The following is a 23,747-nucleotide window of genomic DNA, read 5'->3' on the forward strand; positions in this document are numbered from 1 at the left end:
GCAGCGCCTCTCGTTCTGCTGCTGCTTCTCTCTCCCGCCACTCGCTGACATATGGGCCCCATTAGTTAGGTTTATCTTCAACCTCTGGCCGTTGAGAAGAAACCACTGGTTTCCAGGATGGCCCGCACCGAACACGCTCGCCTCGTCATGCCCGCCCACACCGGCTCCACTCGCCACGCCGCCGCGCCCGCGCCGGCCCACGTCGGCCGCGCCACCACGCCCGCGCCGGCCCTGCTCGCCCGCGCACGAACGCACCGTCGCGCTCGCCCGCCCGCACCGGCACCGCTCTCCCGAGCCGTCCCCGCTCGCCCACAGCGGAAGCGCCGCTGCGCCCACACTCGACCACGTCGGCCTAGCTCGACCGTGCTGCCGCGCCCGCCCACGTCGGCCACGCCACCACGCCTGTGCGCGGCCCTGCTCGCTTGCACTCGGACGCACATCGCGTCCGCCCGCTTGCACCGGCACCGGTCGTCTGAGCCGGCCCCGCTTGCTCACGACGGCCGCACCACCACGCCCTGGCCCTGCCCGCATCGGCCGCGCCCACCACGCTTTGGTTCGGTTGGCAGAGAATATAGGAGAGAGCATCGGAGGGATAACAGAGAGACTGAAAAAAGATTCGCATTTATTGTATGAAGACCTACGCACTATGGAGATAGTTTCTCCGGTGGCCAGAGGTTGAAGATGAACCTGACTGGTAGGGCCCACATGTCAGCGAGTGGGGGGGGAGACAAGCAACAGCGGGAGGAGAGGCGCTGCCACACTGACTGATTGTGTGGCATGCCACATCAGCAAAAATAGCAAAAAATTAGGAGGGTTATTATTTGCGATGGCAAATGTGTAGGTGTTCGTGTAAAAATGGCAAAACAAAAGAGTGCCATCCGTAAGGATGGCAAAAAGTTAAATGTCCCGACTGCCGAGTGCGCAAGCTGCCGAGCAGAGGCCGGCGATGCCGCGACGAGCGAGCCACGAGCAACAAAAGGCCGAAGATGACCGGTTCCTCTTGTGGGCCTGTTTTTTCACTTTAGATTAGCCCAGCAAGGGCCCAATTTGGTTCCCAAAATTCCCAATCCACCAAGAGAGGCATCCGGCCATCTGCTCAGCTGCTTCCCCGTCGTATGTCCGCATTGACGCGGACGCAAGTCGGCAGCCACCGCCCGTCGCCAGGCGCTGCACGGCCACGCGCCAGCCGTGGCCCGCCGCCATGGCGTCACCCCGCTCATCGGCCGCCGCCAGGCTTCAGCGCGTCCCACTGCCCGTCTGCCCATCCGCCCACCACCAGGAGTGGCCCACTGACCACCGAGGAGCAGGAGCTAGGCAGCTAGAAAGTAGCGATGCAAGGAGGAGAGGCGTGAGGCAGTGAAGGAGCGAACTATTAATTTATTCTACAAGGTTGAGGTAACATTTTGTGTTGTTTATCCACATTTTCATCATAATTTGTGTCATTCTCCTCGGAACCGTCTGAAATAACACGATTTCGAAGGCGCTCCTCTTCCACTAGACACTAAGCACCTCAAAAGTGAGCTACCTCGGTCAGTTCCGTCGAGCACACCCCAAAGAAAAACTCGAAACAATCCATGTTTTACATCCAGAATTCAATAATGAGTACGAGCTTACAATACTTAGTTCATTTCATACAACAAGAGTTCTTAGAAATTATTTATAACAATACTAGAGTTCAGAGTGCGATAATTAAACAATGGAATGGAAATAAGCATCTAGCGGAAACGATAAAGGGATCCGTCTGTGCCCACCAGAAGAATCCTCCACACAAGAGCTACTTCTCAAACTACACCTACAAAAAGGGTAAATAAACCCTGAGTACACAATATACTCGTAAGACTTATCCGACTAGTGGGAATAGTCTCTTGGCTCTCAAGGATAAGATAGGCACTATGAGTTTGTTGTTTTCTTTTTATTTGTGAAAGAGCATTACTAATAGTACGTCCTTAGGGTCAAGTTTTATTAGCAAACATGATTACTTCATTAGCTAACCATTCTACGTAAGCGCATGTTCTAATTTCAAGGAAGGGTTAAGCAATCAGAATCATTTTACCATCTTTTATCTTCTAGTTCTTACTACAGTAATAGACCATAGCCAAGTCGTACCATCTCATGAAAACGGCGATTCGTGAACCAATGTATTCTAGCTGGGTACCCCGAAACACACGTTCCACTTGCGTCCTAGGCACAAGCAAGACTAACCAATTCCACTCCTGTCACGGGGTCCAGGTCCCATCCAAACTTGGACTCCAAGCCCTCATACTTGAGACCCGGTCTCAACATGGTACTTAGACCTCCATCTTTCCCCGCCTCCAATCAGTCGGTTCGGAAAGAGTCGGAACCCACGACAAGAGCGTAATGAGCCTTCCCGCTCCCATAATCAAGTATGTGCTCAGGATAATAAGTTTGTGACCTGACTACCATCTACAGCAACGAACGGTCCTTAATCGACACGAACAAGGAAAACAGTGTTACCAAACTAAGCCTCGTTGGCTACGGGACCCAACCTGTTACACCCACCAATATCCATACCATATCCATGTCATGTCTCCATTTTTTCTTTCGTTATTTTATTATGAGAGTAATAATAATCTACTATTATGAGCAGCGATAGGTTACTCATGCTACCGATGATCTAAGCATAGCATCTACTCAAACCTGCACTAGTAAGACTCTTAGGACAGATATATCTATGCATATGGTTTCATAAAATTCATGTACGTAAATGCACAACACACATATATATATAGTGAATTATAAAATAGAGATTATGCACTGAGGCTTGCCTTAGATAGGCGCGGTGTCAGCTGAGTCAGTCATTGGCGGCTCTAGGACCTCCTCCTACACGAGAATCTCCTCCTCGTACTCCTCGACGATCTCCTCGAACTCGTGTTCGTCGGTGGTTACGATCTCCGCCAACCCATTCTCTACATGCATGCGATGATGATATAACACTAAGCATTTAGGCAACAACAACTCTTAGACTAGGAATACGCATACTAAGCTACTAAGCTAGCTGTAATGACCAAGGTAATAAGCTAACTATCATCTTTATGAAGCAAAGTGTTGGGTTCAACTAACAAACACCTAGCTTTATAAATGAATGATATATCTTTATTTCTATTGATGATTTAATGTATATTAAAACAAAGAGCATTTAACTACCCTAATACTTAGTCTATTCTAAAGCCATAAAAATTATAGTGAGCATATAATAATATAATGAAGCTACTATAAAAATTTCAGGACTAAAGCTATCATCAATTTACCACAAAAAATCCTATAATAATTAACTTAATATTATTAAGCATCCTCAATTGATTTAATAGCCTCTAATATCAACATATATAAACATGAACTAAATACACCAACAGATAGAGCACAATTTTAGAAACCTAATAAAATTTGTTTCATAATTTTTGGACACCTACATGATTTTATATTAATTAGTAGTGTTCGCCTACACGGCCGTGTAGACCGATTACTCGGCGTGTAATCGCTACTCGGTAGCCGAACGTGCAGTTTAGGCCATAAACGGTAGGTTACACGGGATCGCCGTGTAAACGGTAAAAAATGGCCGTGTAATCGGTCTACACGGCCGTGTAGGCGAACACTGGGTAATATTTTGAAAATAATTTATCTATGTTATTTTCAAAATATTACAAATGTTTATGATGTGTAATAAGTATAATTAGATTAGTTGTGGAATATACTTTCATAATAAAATTATTTGAATATACAAATATTATCTATGTTATAGGAATATATATACAGGTTATTATAGTTATTTTTACAAATAAAGTAAAAACGAGTAATCCGTGTAAAACCGTGTACACGCCGTGTACACGGTCTAAACGCTACACGAGACCTCGCCGACTGTCTACCGTTTACCGTTTAGGAAAATATTGTTAATTACCAAAGATCAGCTCAGAAATTAAATTAGAAAACTATTTCTAATTCCTTATGAAAATGAAAAATGAATCTCTCTGCGCGGCCCACACGCACGGTGCAGCGCGCACGCACACGCGGCCCACTGACCCAGCCCATGCAACGCAGGTCGACCCGCGATAGAGAGAGAGCCCGTGCGCGAGGCACTTTTACGGCCAGCACCCCGGATTCTTCCTAAACTGCACCGGAGTCCTATCACTATTCCTATCACTCACAGCTACTCTCGCTTAACCCCCGGAATTTCGAAAATTTTCCTACGCACACCCCCCGGTGACCTCGCGCGTGGCAGCGCGGCAAGCGGCGACATGGAGAAGCTACACCGGCCACCAGAGGTCCACTACGGCACGTTAGTCAAGCCGACACTCATCTAGGGTTCCACTACCTACACCTAGCGGTGATGGGGGGCTAGCCGCGATGGTGCTTAGCCGCCCCAATGAACTAGAGCTACTATGGTCCCAACCAGCTACCGTGAGAGCATCAAGGGACTACCATAAGCCAAGCCGTAGTGAGGGTTGAAGCGGAGAGTGACGGAGGGAGGCCGGCCGTGTGCGGCCAAACCGTGTAGTGGCGTACTGCGGTGGCACGGTCGCGTCAGTGACAGAGTAGAGGTGTTGGTGTTTTTGGACCACCGATGAGTAAATTTGTATTTGTGAGTCTGGGTCAGATGGTGTGCTCGGATGACACAAGGATTTATACTAGTTCAGGCGGAACGTCCCTACGTCCAGTTCACTGCTGCTCGTATTACCGACACTTGGTTTGTAGTAGGGGTTACAAACAGGCGAGAGAGAGAGGATCCTAAGTCTTTGGTGAAAGAAGTGAACGGGTGCTGAGAGCTCGCTTGCCGCTCAGCCGTGTACTCATGTCGTGCTCTTGTGTTAAGATCTCCCATGTCTCGATCTCCTCTTTCATGGGGTGCCCTGCTTCTGTAACACCTCGATGTTAAGCATGCATTACCATTTCATCCCATGAGCATAATCATCATCACCTCATGCATAAGCATCATTCATACATTTCATTTCGAAAGAAATGAAGTATGATTTCATGTGGTGCTTAAATTGATTGAAATTCATTATGTTTAAAACAATGTGAAATGCTATGCTCATGTTTGGATGCCATGATTTCTTGTTTTGATCACTAAGATAGCTTATAAATATTTAGGATACAATTTGGAGCAAAGTTTATATTTAAATTTTTGCCAAATTTTGCTTTTAAAAATAATTCTTCAAAATTAGGGTTTTGAATTAATATTGATTTTTATTTTGTAATTCAAAATCTATTTGGAATTTGACTTTGGTCTTAAAAGCAAAGTTGTAGAGAATAAATTTTTGAGCAACTTTTATTTTGGGGCCAAAGTTTGAAACTGCTTTGAAATTGCTCAAAATTTACATTTATTGGGATAGGAATAGAAAATAATTTGAAAAGGATCATTTTACCTTGAATGGGCCTCGCGCCTCGCTTCCTGGCCCAGTTCGCAAGCTGGCCTGGCCTGCCTCTGCGCACGCCGCCTGGCCTACCTCAGCGTCGTGCCTCGCCCATTCGCCGCGCACTCGCCCGTCCGTACCAGAGCGCGCACACCACGTGGCGGCCATGCGCCGGTGAGTACGCCGCGCGGCACCACCGGCCTGCGCCGTTCCGACCGGCCCGCCCCGCCTTCAAGACCGCTGTCTGAGCCTCCCTCTCCTTTCTCGCGCATTCTCCCCATTTCCTCTCACGCGCCAACAGCAGAGCAAGCGCTTGCCTCCGCCACCACCGCGCTGCCTCGCTAGAGTAGCCGTCCCGGCCACACCAGACCACCGGAGCTCGCTACGTCTTCACCACGCCTTCGCCCCAGCCTCGCACAGTTTGTGCTCGTCTCCGTTCGAAGCGGCCGCTATTGCTCGCCAGAGCATGGCCATTCTCACCGGAGCAGCACGGCTCCGTGGACCTCCCCTTCTCGCTCCCTTTCTCCTTCCGTTTTCGCGCGCGTTAGCACCGCCTTGCCCCCGCGAACCTCGTGCGCGCCTCCCAGTGCCTTGCCGTGGCCGGAGTCGGCGTACCGCCGATGAGCCGCGCCACCGCTCCACCATGCGCGCCGTCGAGCTCCCTTCTGAGCTCCTCCAGTGCCCGATCTTGGCGCATCGGGTCTGCCTCGTTGCGGGAAGCCGCTGGTGGTGACCTCACCGCCAGCAAGCTCACCGGCGGCGAAAGCCGGCCGGTCAACGACGGCCCCTGCTTGGCTCTGGCTGACGCGTGGGCCTAGCTTGACCGCGGGTCCCGCCTAGCAGCACCTCTAGGTGCACTGCACCGGGTGCACCTAGCAGATTAGGGTACGGTGGAATTTCGATTTTAAAGAAAATGATTTCAAAATTGATTAAAAAGCTTGTAAAATGTCTAGCTCGAGTTATATTGCTCCAAAATTGATGAAACAAATTTTTTTGTGTTCCTTGTCACCAGATCTACATGATAAAAATATTGCATATCATTTTTAAGATACTTTAATGTAGAGCTTTATTTAATTCTTAATATTGCTGATATCTTGTGAAATGTTTAGTAAATCCTATATGTATCAGAAAATTATGATTCCAATTTGGTTAATCTATTCTTGAGATGTACTTTCTGTGAAAAATATATGTCATGCCTATTATGTGGAAAAATATGGCTAGGTAGGTTATGTGTATTAATTTCTGATTTCTTGTAAATTGCTAGGGCTAAAAATATGAATAATACATGTAGGTGAAACTTTTTGTATAGTGATTGTATGCTATGAAGATCATGGGAAAAATACTAAATCTATTGTTTGACACTTTTCTTAGTACAAAGTATTTTCATGCTCAATTATCCACCATAGCTTGTCATTTTTGTGTAGGTTGTTATACTTATCTAAATGCAATGAAAATTTTATGGTAGTCTACTTAGAGTAGTACTATGCTACTGTAATTTTCTCAGATTTTTATGAGCACCAAAAATATATGTTGATGTTGTAGCTCTAGTTTAAAATGAAATAAACAAATCTTCTTTAATGCATGATTAGTTAATAATGGTTGCTTTGGTGTATCTTTGAGGCATCTTAGATTGTTGTGGTGACTTGGCATGTTAGTACCATGGTTGTAGTAGTAGTATAGTAGTACATGTTCTTGGATGATGTTGGCTACCTTGTAGAAGGGCTTTACTTCTACTATGCCCAATAAAGTTAAACATGTTCATCTACATTTCATGCATCATGATCATTACATGTCATCTCTTCGATGCACCTATGCATTAGCACTCAAACATCTACATCATACAGGATCGTAGGAGGAGTTGCTAGCAGTAGTTCAGGAAGAGCAGATCGGGACAGATCCACAAGAAGTCCAGGCATAGGAGGTGCCAGAGGAAGAGGAGCCGGGAGAGGACTTGCCCGAGTGCGTGGATCATCAACCTAGTTCGTTTGAACGAGGCAAGCCCCAGAGCATTCTAAGTCTCCTACTTTATAAAAGCAATTCTTTCTATATATATGAGTTTATATATTGTTGTATTAAGTGGTAGGAGTTGATTGAAACCGTTGATACATTTATTACTATCCTTGCCTACCTTACTACCTTGTTACCCTATTAGGTCAGGATCGAATAACTGCTTAGCCTTGCTTAGACCGGTAGCGATCGGTGATAATCCGATCACCTATATTATAGGTGGTTACTAGAAGAATTTAGCTATGGAAAGAATGATATCCTGGAATTAACCATGTGTGATGGATAATTGGAGACCGGACAGAAAAAGTTGGAGGCAACCAGATAGGGTTCTGGGGTGCTGTTAATTTCCGTCTGTGTCGATTAAGGACCGATCGTTGCTCGTCCCTCTTGTCATGTTGAACACATGCCTCACATTTAGCTGGCCGAATAAAGTACCTTTCGACCGCGAAGCTAGTGACACTATTTGAGCCGGGATAAACCCGGATTGGCAGACTGGTGCTGAAGGGGGTATGACGGGGACGCGAAGAGTGAGCCCAAGGTGCGTCCTAGCAGTCGGGCGGTCCCTGGGTAGTGTGGCTATTGCATTAATTGCATGTACCCGGCGATGGGTGACAACTAGGACCAAGGGCAATGGTCACTCCGTATCTCTCCTAGCAGTCGGGCGGTCCCTGGGAGTGTGGCTATTACACTGTATTGGAACTAAAAGTGTGTGTGTGACTTGAAAACTATTTGCTTCTGCTATTTCAGATTGAACCTGGTTTGTAATAACTTTATATTCTAAACTCTGATGTATCCTACTGTCATTGCGAACTTTATGTAACATGTGACGGTACTTGCTAAACTTGTACGATCTTGGTTTGTATGTCGATTGGTTTGAAATCCTTCGTGGTTTCATGGACTACCGGGTTATACGGGCTTAAGTTTGCTAAATTATCTGCTTCGGTGGAAGATTTCCTTACTTAATCTCGTATAATTGGTCGGTTCTGTTACAGCTGATATTAGAGCCAGGTTTAGCAGGTTACTGTTCATGCGTGTATTTAAAACAAAAGGGTTTTGTGTTACAAAACTAATTGCAAACTATAGTATATAGGTGTTTCAACCTCTAATTAAAAACTTAAGAGTGTGCCAGTGGTCATATCCTTTATGCCCAGTTAAGGACTCTAGGTGGCTTATTTAAGTACTGACTTGGGGGTCTTTGCATCATATTTCTATTTCGTTGCTCATATGGCGTGCTATTGTATGAGTGCCATTCACTTGAGTGGTAATGTATGGATCCATTGCCTCTACGCCTTGGTAAGTGAGAGTTGTGAGAGCATGATCGGATACACTGCCGATCTAGGGAAGTGCTTATATGATGCTAGATTATTTACATGACAAACGCGTGTTTGTATGAAGGTATCCAATGTGTGGGGAAATTCCGTCCTGTGGTGACGATGCCGTCGATAGGACGATTGTAACAACCCAAAAATCCATACACCAAAAATACCAACTACAAAATTTTTCTTAAAAACTCCCATGTGTTGATGAGTGTCATGTATAGAAACCCAACCTAAGAGATGCATTAGGTCCAACCCCAACCCAAGTCAACACATAAGCATGGCATGCCATATGTTAATCATGTTTATTTAAATACTGACAAATGAAGCATAGCATACATTGTTAACTCACATGGTGATTTGGATTTTCATTTGTTTTATGTAATGCCTAACAACTCCCTTAAAGAAATAAACCATAAAGTAATTGTTACTCAAACCAAAGAATAAATGTATAAAGAGAAAACCATTCCCATTTTTGTATAACAAAACTACACTTATTTTTGTTATACAAGATAGCTAAATAAATTCCTAATATATATATAAAAGAATGTTATGGGCCTCATATCTAAAAACTCCAATGAATAAGGTACACCAATTGTGAATTCAAATTTCAAACCAAATTTGAATTCAAACAAAGGAGAAGAAAAATAAAACAGAAAAAGGAAAAGAAGGAAAGAAGGCCCGCAGCTGGCTCGGCCTGCTCGGCCCGCCAGCGCGCAGCAGCCGGCCAGCCCCGCTAGCGCGCGCAGCAGTAGGCCGGCCCAACTCATGTGGCTAGCCCAGTGAGCAGCCCAGCGTGCTGCTCACGCCCACGCGCCTCACCGCTCACTTGCTCCCACTGCCCGCCTGGCCCCACATGTTGGCTTTCCTATTCATCTTCCTCGCGCCCACGTCTAACTGCCTGTGCAACCGGAGGCCAACAACGTTGGCAGGAGCGGGCCAAGGGGTCATGCCGGGGGCATGGCCTTGCTCTCCCTTGCGCCGCGCTCACGCAACCTCGCGCCACCATCGGATGCAACGCACGCCTTTCCACCGCACGATGCCGATCGCCATTGGAGGCATGGAGCTCAGCTATAAAGCCACGCCCAGAGCCCTAGGGAATCCCTTAGCCACCGCCACCGCTTGGTGGCCCAGCAGCTGCACTACACCAAGAGTAGAGGGCCAAGAAGGAGTTCGGGGGAGGAGGAACGGAGCCACCCGCGTGCTGCCGAAGTTGTCGGAGTCGAAGACGACGCCGTCGTCTTCATCATGGTCGCGGGTCGACACTGCACTGCCTCCGTCTTCACAGCCACAACCCTCCACTGCACCGCCATCCTATCGCCTTTGACACCAATGGTGAGCCCTCGCTGCTGAGACTCCTCTTAGCCCCATGGACGCCGTAGCAGAGCACGCGCACGCCATGCTCCCGATGCCATCGTCATGGCATGGCCACCGCTAGCGCACCCGATCGCCTCACCAGACTAGGACGTAGCCGTAGCACCATTAGGATGCCCGAAGGGTAGCCGCGTAGCCCGAGACCCTGTTAGCCGACCACAGCACGCCGGCCATGAGCACCGGACCTCGCCCAGAGTTCCACCGTGCACCATCACCTTGTGCGGACTCCGCCACGCCCAAAGGTCGTCGTCGTCACTTGTCCCGGTTGCCCGCTAGCAGTCTGAACGGGAACAGGGCACCAAAACCCTTGGAACAGCCCCTGGCTGCCCTACTGGCGAGCACCACCACGACCAAGCCACCGACCGTCGTGGCCAACGCATTGGAAAGCCCCGGGCGCCACCTAGACCCCACCATCGTGTTCACCATGGCCTGGGGAAAGCTTTTCCCCACCTTAATTGGACGCTAGCGCCGCTGTAGGATCGCGCCGGTGAGCACACCACCAGCAGGAGCACGCCGGGGATGGAAGCAGAGAGCTCCCCTGCTAGCCACATGCGCCTGCACCTGGTGCACATGGACCATGACAAAGGGAAGGAGGGTGGACTCGGTCCACCGAAGACCAGCCAACGGTCCATGGATCGTGAACGTGAGTCCACCGTGGGCCACACAGTGCGGGCCGAACGGTAGACAAAGCCCAGTGGGAGCCCATGGCTATGATGTGGCAGCGCCATAGCTTGCCACGTGTCTGGGCCGGCCTGGCCCAAATCTAGCCCATATCCAGGCCCAACCGACCCAGTTCGAACTCGGTCCGCGTTGACCGTTGACCGGGTCAGATGGTGTGCTCGGATGACACAAGGATTTATACTAGTTCAGGCGGAACGTCCCTACGTCCAGTTCACTGCTGCTCGTATTACCGACACTTGGTTTGTAGTAGGGGTTACAAACAGGCGAGAGAGAGAGGATCCTAAGTCTTTGGTGAAAGAAGTGAACGGGTGCTGAGAGCTCGCTTGCCGCTCAGCCGTGTACTCATGTCGTGCTCTTGTGTTAAGATCTCCCATGTCTCGATCTCCTCTTTCATGGGGTGCCCTGCTTCTGTAACACCTCGATGTTAAGCATGCATTACCATTTCATCCCATGAGCATAATCATCATCACCTCATGCATAAGCATCATTCATACATTTCATTTCGAAAGAAATGAAGTATGATTTCATGTGGTGCTTAAATTGATTGAAATTCATTATGTTTAAAACAATGTGAAATGCTATGCTCATGTTTGGATGCCATGATTTCTTGTTTTGATCACTAAGATAGCTTATAAATATTTAGGATACAATTTGGAGCAAAGTTTATATTTAAATTTTTGCCAAATTTTGCTTTTAAAAATAATTCTTCAAAATTAGGGTTTTGAATTAATATTGATTTTTATTTTGTAATTCAAAATCTATTTGGAATTTGACTTTGGTCTTAAAAGCAAAGTTGTAGAGAATAAATTTTTGAGCAACTTTTATTTTGGGGCCAAAGTTTGAAACTGCTTTGAAATTGCTCAAAATTTACATTTATTGGGATAGGAATAGAAAATAATTTGAAAAGGATCATTTTACCTTGAATGGGCCTCGCGCCTCGCTTCCTGGCCCAGTTCGCAAGCTGGCCTGGCCTGCCTCTGCGCACGCCGCCTGGCCTACCTCAGCGTCGTGCCTCGCCCATTCGCCGCGCACTCGCCCGTCCGTACCAGAGCGCGCACACCACGTGGCGGCCATGCGCCGGTGAGTACGCCGCGCGGCACCACCGGCCTGCGCCGTTCCGACCGGCCCGCCCCGCCTTCAAGACCGCTGTCTGAGCCTCCCTCTCCTTTCTCGCGCATTCTCCCCCATTTCCTCTCACGCGCCAACAGCAGAGCAAGCGCTTGCCTCCGCCACCACCGCGCTGCCTCGCTAGAGTAGCCGTCCCGGCCACACCAGACCACCGGAGCTCGCTACGTCTTCACCACGCCTTCGCCCCAGCCTCGCACAGTTTGTGCTCGTCTCCGTTCGAAGCGGCCGCTATTGCTCGCCAGAGCATGGCCATTCTCACCGGAGCAGCACGGCTCCGTGGACCTCCCCTTCTCGCTCCCTTTCTCCTTCCGTTTTCGCGCGCGTTAGCACCGCCTTGCCCCCGCGAACCTCGTGCGCGCCTCCCAGTGCCTTGCCGTGGCCGGAGTCGGCGTACCGCCGATGAGCCGCGCCACCGCTCCACCATGCGCGCCGTCGAGCTCCCTTCTGAGCTCCTCCAGTGCCCGATCTTGGCGCATCGGGTCTGCCTCGTTGCGGGAAGCCGCTGGTGGTGACCTCACCGCCAGCAAGCTCACCGGCGGCGAAAGCCGGCCGGTCAACGACGGCCCCTGCTTGGCTCTGGCTGACGCGTGGGCCTAGCTTGACCGCGGGTCCCGCCTAGCAGCACCTCTAGGTGCACTGCACCGGGTGCACCTAGCAGATTAGGGTACGGTGGAATTTCGATTTTAAAGAAAATGATTTCAAAATTGATTAAAAAGCTTGTAAAATGTCTAGCTCGAGTTATATTGCTCCAAAATTGATGAAACAAATTTTTTTGTGTTCCTTGTCACCAGATCTACATGATAAAAATATTGCATATCATTTTTAAGATACTTTAATGTAGAGCTTTATTTAATTCTTAATATTGCTGATATCTTGTGAAATGTTTAGTAAATCCTATATGTATCAGAAAATTATGATTCCAATTTGGTTAATCTATTCTTGAGATGTACTTTCTGTGAAAAATATATGTCATGCCTATTATGTGGAAAAATATGGCTAGGTAGGTTATGTGTATTAATTTCTGATTTCTTGTAAATTGCTAGGGCTAAAAATATGAATAATACATGTAGGTGAAACTTTTTGTATAGTGATTGTATGCTATGAAGATCATGGGAAAAATACTAAATCTATTGTTTGACACTTTTCTTAGTACAAAGTATTTTCATGCTCAATTATCCACCATAGCTTGTCATTTTTGTGTAGGTTGTTATACTTATCTAAATGCAATGAAAATTTTATGGTAGTCTACTTAGAGTAGTACTATGCTACTGTAATTTTCTCAGATTTTTATGAGCACCAAAAATATATGTTGATGTTGTAGCTCTAGTTTAAAATGAAATAAACAAATCTTCTTTAATGCATGATTAGTTAATAATGGTTGCTTTGGTGTATCTTTGAGGCATCTTAGATTGTTGTGGTGACTTGGCATGTTAGTACCATGGTTGTAGTAGTAGTATAGTAGTACATGTTCTTGGATGATGTTGGCTACCTTGTAGAAGGGCTTTACTTCTACTATGCCCAATAAAGTTAAACATGTTCATCTACATTTCATGCATCATGATCATTACATGTCATCTCTTCGATGCACCTATGCATTAGCACTCAAACATCTACATCATACAGGATCGTAGGAGGAGTTGCTAGCAGTAGTTCAGGAAGAGCAGATCGGGACAGATCCACAAGAAGTCCAGGCATAGGAGGTGCCAGAGGAAGAGGAGCCGGGAGAGGACTTGCCCGAGTGCGTGGATCATCAACCTAGTTCGTTTGAACGAGGCAAGCCCCAGAGCATTCTAAGTCTCCTACTTTATAAAAGCAATTCTTTCTATATATATGAGTTTATATATTGTTGTATTAAGTGGTAGGAGTTGATTGAAACCGTTGATACATTTATTACTATCCTTGCCTACCTTACTACCTTGTTACCCTATTAGGTCAGGATCGAATAACTGCTTAGCCTTGCTTAGACCGGTAGCGATCGGTGATAATCCGATCACCTATATTATAGGTGGTTACTAGAAGAATTTAGCTATGGAAAGAATGATATCCTGGAATTAACCATGTGTGATGGATAATTGGAGACCGGACAGAAAAAGTTGGAGGCAACCAGATAGGGTTCTGGGGTGCTGTTAATTTCCGTCTGTGTCGATTAAGGACCGATCGTTGCTCGTCCCTCTTGTCATGTTGAACACATGCCTCACATTTAGCTGGCCGAATAAAGTACCTTTCGACCGCGAAGCTAGTGACACTATTTGAGCCGGGATAAACCCGGATTGGCAGACTGGTGCTGAAGGGGGTATGACGGGGACGCGAAGAGTGAGCCCAAGGTGCGTCCTAGCAGTCGGGCGGTCCCTGGGTAGTGTGGCTATTGCATTAATTGCATGTACCCGGCGATGGGTGACAACTAGGACCAAGGGCAATGGTCACTCCGTATCTCTCCTAGCAGTCGGGCGGTCCCTGGGAGTGTGGCTATTACACTGTATTGGAACTAAAAGTGTGTGTGTGACTTGAAAACTATTTGCTTCTGCTATTTCAGATTGAACCTGGTTTGTAATAACTTTATATTCTAAACTCTGATGTATCCTACTGTCATTGCGAACTTTATGTAACATGTGACGGTACTTGCTAAACTTGTACGATCTTGGTTTGTATGTCGATTGGTTTGAAATCCTTCGTGGTTTCATGGACTACCGGGTTATACGGGCTTAAGTTTGCTAAATTATCTGCTTCGGTGGAAGATTTCCTTACTTAATCTCGTATAATTGGTCGGTTCTGTTACAGCTGATATTAGAGCCAGGTTTAGCAGGTTACTGTTCATGCGTGTATTTAAAACAAAAGGGTTTTGTGTTACAAAACTAATTGCAAACTATAGTATATAGGTGTTTCAACCTCTAATTAAAAACTTAAGAGTGTGCCAGTGGTCATATCCTTTATGCCCAGTTAAGGACTCTAGGTGGCTTATTTAAGTACTGACTTGGGGGTCTTTGCATCATATTTCTATTTCGTTGCTCATATGGCGTGCTATTGTATGAGTGCCATTCACTTGAGTGGTAATGTATGGATCCATTGCCTCTACGCCTTGGTAAGTGAGAGTTGTGAGAGCATGATCGGATACACTGCCGATCTAGGGAAGTGCTTATATGATGCTAGATTATTTACATGACAAACGCGTGTTTGTATGAAGGTATCCAATGTGTGGGGAAATTCCGTCCTGTGGTGACGATGCCGTCGATAGGACGATTGTAACAACCCAAAAATCCATACACCAAAAATACCAACTACAAAATTTTTCTTAAAAACTCCCATGTGTTGATGAGTGTCATGTATAGAAACCCAACCTAAGAGATGCATTAGGTCCAACCCCAACCCAAGTCAACACATAAGCATGGCATGCCATATGTTAATCATGTTTATTTAAATACTGACAAATGAAGCATAGCATACATTGTTAACTCACATGGTGATTTGGATTTTCATTTGTTTTATGTAATGCCTAACAACTCCCTTAAAGAAATAAACCATAAAGTAATTATTACTCAAACCAAAGAATAAATGTATAAAGAGAAAACCATTCCATTTTTGTATAACAAAACTACACTTATTTTTGTTATACAAGATAGCTAAATAAATTCCTAATATATATATAAAAGAATGTTGTGGGCCTCATATCTAAAAACTCCAATGAATAAGGTACACCAATTGTGAATTCAAATTTCAAACCAAATTTGAATTCAAACAAAGGAGAAGAAAAATAAAACAGAAAAAGGAAAAGAAGGAAAGAAGGCCCGCAGCTGGCTCGGCCTGCTCGGCCCGCCAGCGCGCAGCAGCCGGCCAGCCCCGCTAGCGCGCGCAGCAGTAGGCCGGCCCAACTCAGCGTGGCTAGCCCAGTGAAGCAGCCAGCGTGCTGCTCACGCCCACGCGCCTCACCGCTCACTTGCTCCCACTGCCCGCCTGGCCCCACATGTTGGCTTTCCTATTCATCTTCCTCGCGCCCACGTCTAACTGCCTGTGCAACCGGAGGCCAACAACGTTGGCAGGAGCGGGCCAAGGGGTCATGCGGGGGCATGGCCTTGCTCTCCCTTGCGCCGCGCTCACGCAACCTCGCGCCACCATCGGATGCAACGCACGCCTTTCCACCGCACGATGCCGATCGCCATTGGAGGCATGGAGCTCAGCTATAAAGCCACGCCCAGAGCCTAGGGAATCCCTTAGCCACCGCCACCGCTTGGTGGCCCAGCAGCTGCACTACACCAAGAGTAGAGGGCCAAGAAGGAGTTCGGGGGAGGAGGAACGGCACCACCCGTGCTGCCGAAGTTGTCGGAGTCGAAGACGACGCCGTCGTCTTCATCATGGTCGCGGGTCGACACTGCACTGCCTCCGTCTTCACAGCCACAACCCTCCACTGCACCGCCATCCTATCGCCTTTGACACCAATGGTGAGCCCTCGCTGCTGAGACTCCTCTTAGCCCCATGGACGCCGTAGCAGAGCACGCGCACGCCATGCTCCCGACTGCCATCGTCATGGCATGGCCACCGCTAGCGCACCCGATCGCCTCACCAGACTAGGACGTAGCCGTAGCACCATTAGGATGCCCGAAGGGTAGCCGCGTAGCCCGAGACCCTGTTAGCCGACCACAGCACGCCGGCCACTGAGCACCGGACCTCGCCCAGAGTTCCACCGTGCACCATCACCTTGTGCGGACTCCGCCACGCCCAAAGGTCGTCGTCGTCACTTGTCCCGGTTGCCCGCTAGCAGTCTGAACGGGAACAGGGCACCAAAACCCTTGGAACAGCCCCTGGCTGCCCTACTGGCGAGCACCCACCACGACCAAGCCACCGACCGCGTGGCCAACGCATTGGAAAGCCCCGGGCGCCACCTAGACCCCACCATCGTGTTCACCATGGCCTGGGGAAGCTTTTCCCCACCTTAATTGGACGCCAGCGCCGCTAGGATCACGCCGTGAGCACACCACCAGCGGAGCACGCCGGGATGGAAGCAGAGAGCTCCCCCGCCGACAGCGCCTGCACCTGGTGCACATGGACCATGCAAGGGAAGGAGGGTGGACTCGGTCCACCGAAGACCAGCCAACGGTCCATGGAACCGTGAACGTGAGTCCACCGTGGGCCACACAGTGTGGGCCGAACGGTAGACGAAGCCCAGTGGGAGCCCATGGCTACGATGTGGCAGCGCCATAGCTTGCCACGTGTCTGGGCCGGCCTGGCCCAAATCCAGCCCATATCTAGGCCCAACCGACCCAGTTCGAACCCGTCCGCGTTGACCGTTGACCGGTCAACGTTGATAGTTGACCTGGCCCCACATGTCAGCGTCACAGGGACTCTGGACCCACTCGTCGTGTGAGTGACATCATGCAACGTCACGCGGGACCCACCTGTCAGTAACAACACAACCGAGGTGACGTCATGTTGACGTCATGATGACATCAGCTACTGACGTTAGCAGCCTTGGCCCCACACGTTAGTGACCCTGACTCGTTGATCGTTGACTCACCCATTGATTTGACGTTGACTTTGACCGGACCCACAGGTCAGTGACCCAAGAAACCCTGGCCCCACCTGCCAGAACGACGACGTTGATGACGTCATGCTGACGTCAAGATGACGTCAGCAGGACCCCACTTGTCAGCTCAGAGCCGAGCCGATGACGTCATGCTGACGTCAGCACGCCACATGGATCAGTCACAGCGTGACACGTGTCAGCCTAGGATTAATTCAGCCTTTTTCCATTTTCAGAGAGGAATTAAACTTCAAAAATTCATAACTAATTCATACAACCTCAGAAAAATACGAAACTAGGACCAAAATTCATCTAAAATCGAGCTTTATGCAATGAACCCATGTTTGAGTGCATTTGGCTCTTTTGAATTTTCATTGCTTCTTTGTGCTATTCTATAGATGTCGCTAACGCGACTATAATATGATCGTTGCAGAATCGGAGGAGAACCAGACGGACGAGGATCGTGAGTACCGTGAGGAGAACGGAGACTGACTACACTGAAGGTGCCACATCCCACCCAATCTCGTAGCACCTATTACGCATGGCTAATATAGAACTGCTATTGCTTTACTTTACTGCTACAATCATACTATGATAGGACTTGCATGGTAGTATGCTTACTTGATGGCCTTTACCTTGACGCAACCTTACCCCTGCATACCCTGCTATTAGGCTAGACACACGCTTACTGCTATATATTTCATTACTTATACTTCTACTACGCTTATACTACATAATGCGTGGTGGAAACTGGTGTTATCTGGACTATGGGGAGAGTGCTGCGTGTGTGACTTGGGTGTGTGGAGGGTGAGGGTTGTGTCGACCAAGTTGGAGTATACGACGAGCCTAGGGCAAGTCTTGCCATGGGGTGCTACCTGGGCACCCCTGGAAATGGATACCTATGGTGGGTAAATGGTATATGAGGTGGTCCTAGGTGTGAACCTGTGATGGGAGGAGCCCGGGTGGAGGTGCTGTGGTGGCACGATAAATGGAAACCCTGATGAAGACATTCTGGCTTGGTCATCCCTAAGGACTTACTAGTACTCAGATTCACCGGGAAGCCTTACGTACCACTCGCCCTATATGGTGCGGGACGGCCGGACTACTTGGTAGGATATTGCCACTACTGCTAGGTTGATAGCGGACAGTGTAAGGAGGTACGGGCATGGAGGATTTCCCCCACACCCTTCTGAGACTTCATGGAGACCTTGTGGACCCGGCTCATGACTCACAGTTTCAGCCACCCCAGACTAGACTTGGGGTGTACCAGGGCTGAATGGTAGAGTGGCATTATCCTAGGCTAGCAAGCGGCCAGAATCAGCCCAGTTGACGACTGGTCAGCGAGGAAGGCGGATCTTGTGGTTATGTAAAACCTCTGCAGAGTGTATGGTTGATCGATCGATACATGTGCCGACTTGTCGGCTATGGACCTTTCCTGGGTTTTGCTTAAACTAGATAATGAGATGAGTCCTTCTCTTCTTCCCCCAGTGAGAGAGTGTCGGTCGTAGCCAGGGGCTACGGGCCTTGAGATAGTGCCGAGAGGGAGTTGGCCTGTCGACTGAGCGATGGTATTGTGGTGATGACATGGAGATGGTGGTATATTGATCCTAGGATCGAAACCTGGCTCTGGAAGGGAATGGGGTGGAATGTGATGGGAATGGTGTTAAAACTTGACTATACTATTATATACTTGATATGCTAATACTATAGGAAACCCCAGCCTTATAGGTTCCTTTTGATTATATCCAACTTGCATCCAATTTCCACAAAGCAATGCTCATAGGGTGGGAGTGGCCAGTACAAATCGTACTGATAAATTTTGGCACATAGGTTCTGCTGAGGAGTATAGCTCTGAGGAGTTTGACGGTTGAGGGGTTCGTGCCTATGCTCGAGTTTGGCGATCTTATCTTCAAGCTGTTCTGAATGAATGCTACTTTTGATTCCGCCAATGCGGCGATGTAATAATTTATGTAATTCCGCACTATTTGTACTCTGATATTATCGTTGTATGGATGTGGTATTCGACTAGAATTTGGGTAATATGATCTACAACGGTCTTATTACACTTCGACTCTATGGATTTCCCTTCGCTGGAAATCAGGTCGTTTCAGTTGGTATCAGAGCCATACTTGACCATAGGACGAAACCCTCTAGAAATGGACGATAGAATAGGACGTGAACAAGCCCTTCTTTCGGTTATATACCGACCCTGCATTTACTTTTATGCAAGGCTTATCTATTATTGACCTGCTAACACCTGTTCCTTAAAACATGCAGATGGCAACGAACGTCGACTGGCCGCCTCTAGGACCGCTACCTCTGGACCACGCCAAGCTTACCTTCGACCTACGTGAGCTCGGGGGTTTTGCACAGACCCTCTGCCGAAGTTCTCATCACGTTAGGAGTCCCGACGAGCTTGTCAAGGTCACCTGCACCGGGAAGCAGCTCAGGAAGGAGGAATCGAAGGACCGATTGTCACCTCAGTCGAGTTCCCAGCTAGCACTACCTTACCTTCTGTCCCAGCTTTCACTGAGTTGACTATAGAGGACACAGTCGAGGAGGGACTGCAAGCTATCTCACACAAGGCACTTCGTAGAGTGATGAGGGACCACTACGAGCACCTGAAGATGATAGAGTTCCGTCTACTTCCCCTAGGCCCTCGACCTCAGCCTTACCCCTAGTGAGCAGAGTTTCGTAGCCGGCAGAGTTATCTTTGCCGAGGAGGACAGATGCCTTCGCGTCTTAGCTATCCACCTACTAGGAGCAGGACAGGTATGTGACCCAGCTAGAGCAGAGGAGACGTCAGGACCAGGCCCTTCTGTGGGAGTACCAGGAGCGAGACTCGCAGGGAGCACAGGAGCGAGCTAGTCTACTTGAGACAGTTGCCAAGCTACAGGACTGAGCTCAACCAGTCGTGAAGAAGTCCACAGAACCGAGGTCGCAGACTTATAGGACAAAGCCGCCGACCTAGGCAACAGGAACTGCTACCTCGACAGCAAGGTCTTGGAGTTGCAGAGAGAGTTGGACGACAAGAAGGCTGAGTTCAACCGCAGAGGAGACAGAGAAAGGTCCAAGGGGATTGATATGCTGAAAATCCAATCTCGGAACAAGACCATGACTCAAGATCTAGAGGAGTTCAGGAAGAAGGCCGTTCGCAACCAGGGTCACCTGATCGAGGCACTCAGGCAGAACGAGTACCTACAGGACAAGTGTGAGAGGACATGGCAGGCTTGGCAGAAGTCTGACAGGAAGCGCCTCAGGGAGATGAAGGGTATGTGGGATCAGCTACCCAAGGAGATTCATAGCAAGACGAAGCCTAGGATAGAGGAGTTTGAGTTAGCCCCTGACTCGCCTCAACCTAGACTGCCTGCCCTACCCTACCTGGAGCCAAGCCTACTGAGGAGCTCGCCGAGGCCTTGAAGTACGTGTCCTGACTTCACAAGTCTAGACGAGGAGATCGAGATCGAGAACTAGTCGTATCCCAGCTGCGGTGTACGAGTTAGAGTAGATGACCCTGCGTGGTCATGAGTCATGTCAGTGGCTTCCATAAGTTGTACCCCATGATGTACCCCTTATGAGATGTAATATGAGACACTATGCGTAGTACGATTCTCGCAAGTCTTCAAGTGTAGCTACTGGAGATGATGCTATGTAATAAAACCCATGTAATGAATGTTTTGGATCTTATTGCATCTTATGGATCTTATTGCTTCTTTGTAATGAGTGTTGGATAGTATAAATGTTTTTCTTTAAATCATCAAAATCATGTAATCATACTAAATTATAAGCACTTATGGCACAAACACTAAAATTCCTATGATCCGTGTTGCAGATGCCGAACCGCCGATCTAATCGCCTAATGAACCGTGGACGTGCGCCCACCCCCGAACCAGTCGAACCAAATGGGGGGCGTGGTGGCAACAACCGTGGCCGTGGCCATGGCCGTGGAATGTGGAGGGATACCCTTCAACCTAGGAGAATACCCCGCCGCCTGAGGAGAACATTCCACCACCACCACCACCGAACCTGGCAGAAGTGATGGCACAACAGACCCAACTTCTTGTAGCTCTTGTTAATGGAGCAAACCGTCGCCAGGGAGGTCAGCAGAATGACTTCCAAAGGAAGCTGGAAGGATTTCTAAAGCTAAGGCCACCTACCTATGATGGCACCGACCCTGACCCGCTTGTAGCCGATGACTGGCTCAAGGAGATGGAGAAGAAGCTTGACCTCACTACTTTCACTGACGATGAGTGTGTTGGAGCTGCCACACACCAGCTCACAGGTGCAGCACGCGCCTGGTGGGACAGTTTCAGTGATTCCCATGAGGACCCTGCAAACATCTCGTGGGATGAGTTCACCGAAGCATTCACTGAGTATCACATTCCCAAGGGTATCATGGAGGCCAAAGCTGAGGAGTTCCGCAACATCAAGATGGGAAAGGACAGGGTGACTGAGTACACTACTCGTTTCACCAATCTTCTTCGCTATGCACCTTCCTATGTTGTGAACTCTAAGAAGGAAAAGCTGTACTATTACCGCAAGGGACTTAACCCGCACATCAAGCTAAAGTTTGGCGGTATTGAGAGTAACACGTTGCGTGCTCTGGTGGATCGCTGCATCCAGATTGAGAAGGACCATGCTGAAGCTGGAGAAGAGTACAGGGAGAGGAAGCGTAAGCCTGAGGAGTCCCTCTGTGGCCGGGATCGCAAGAGGTTCCGCAGAGATGCACCACCCAGGGAACGCTCTCGCCACAATAGGGATGACAACCCTAGATCAAGTAGGGGTAGTGGAGGCTACACCACCAAATACTCCCGCCCTGCTCAGGATCATTACACCCAGGACCGTTATGCTTAGGACCGCAACACTTAGGACCGTTTCAACCATTCCTACTCTTTGAATGAACGCCCAGCACAGAACCGCTCCGCACCAAGCACTAGAAACTAGAAGGCACCCGCACCAACCCCTACAGGCGGTACGCCTTTCACCTGCTTCGCTTGTGGCCAACCAGGTCACAAAGCCGCTGAATGCCCACAGAACTCAGCTGCTCAGAAGTCTCAGTTCAAGGGATCTGCTACCCGATGGACGTCTCAACCATCTGGACGCCGAGGAAGCACAGGCTGCCCCTGACGTGTGTATACGGTATGTTTTTAGTTAATGGCAATACTGCATCAGTTCTATTTGACTCTAGAGCAACTTGTTCTTACATATCATCCAAGTTTGCACGAGAACATGACCTGCCTGTAACCCCACGTGAAAAGCCTATCATCACCAGTTCACCTTTAGGAGACCTAAAGTGCACCCACATCTGTAAGGGAGTGAGTCTTACCATTGAGGGTCTTATCTTTAAAGCCGACCTAACCCTGTTACCTTCCACAAACCTAGATGTCATCTTAGGTATGGATTGGTTAACCATTCACCGAGGTATCATATCATGTTCACCTAGATATGTCCAAGTGACCCACCCATCAGGCCAAGTTCATTAGATGTGAACCCCAGTCGGAAAGTCCACCTCTATCCTGTGTGCCCTTAAAGCCAGTTCAGAATCACAGAAAGAGGAGAAGACAGTTCATGATGTGCCTGTGGTTAGAGACTATCCCGATGTATTCCCTGAAGAATTACCGGGTATGCCACCAGACCGTGATGTAGAGTTCATCATTGATCTTTTGCCGGGAACAGGACCCATTGCCAAGAGACCCTATCGCATGTCAGTTGATGAACTGGCCGAGCTCAAGAAACAGCTTGATGAGCTCATCTCGAAGGGATATATCAGACCCAGTGCTTCACCCTGGGGATCCCCTATTCTGTTTGTTAAGAAGAAGGATGGCTCAATGAGAATGTGCATTGATTACCGGAACTTGAACGCAGTCACCATCAAGAACAAGTACCCCCTGCCAAGGATTGATGATCTGCTTGATCAGCTTCGAGGTGCCAAGTATTTCTCCAAGATTGATCTCAGATCTGGCTATCATCAGATGAAGATTCGAGAGAGTGACATCCCGAAGACAGCTTTTGTGACTAGGTATGGGCAGTTTGAGTTCACCGTGGTGTCCTTTGGACTCACGAATGCTCCCGCCTACTTCATGAACATGATGAATAAGGTTTTCATGGATGATCTGGATAAGTTCGTGGTAGTATTCATTGATGACATCCTTGTCTATTCATCCACCGCTGAAGAACACGAACATCATCTGAGAACTATACTTGAGAAAACTAGCCCAACATCAGCTCTATGCAAAGTTCAGTAAATGCGAATTTTGGCTATAGGAAGTTGCCTTCTTAGGCCATGTACTATCAGCTGAAGGTGTCGCAGTTGACCCAGCCAAGATTGAAGCTGTGAAAGAGTGGGATCAACCCCGTAAT

This window comes from Miscanthus floridulus, chromosome 2 (assembly GCF_019320115.1).
Source record: "Miscanthus floridulus cultivar M001 chromosome 2, ASM1932011v1, whole genome shotgun sequence".
Taxonomy (NCBI): Eukaryota; Viridiplantae; Streptophyta; class Magnoliopsida; order Poales; family Poaceae; genus Miscanthus; species Miscanthus floridulus.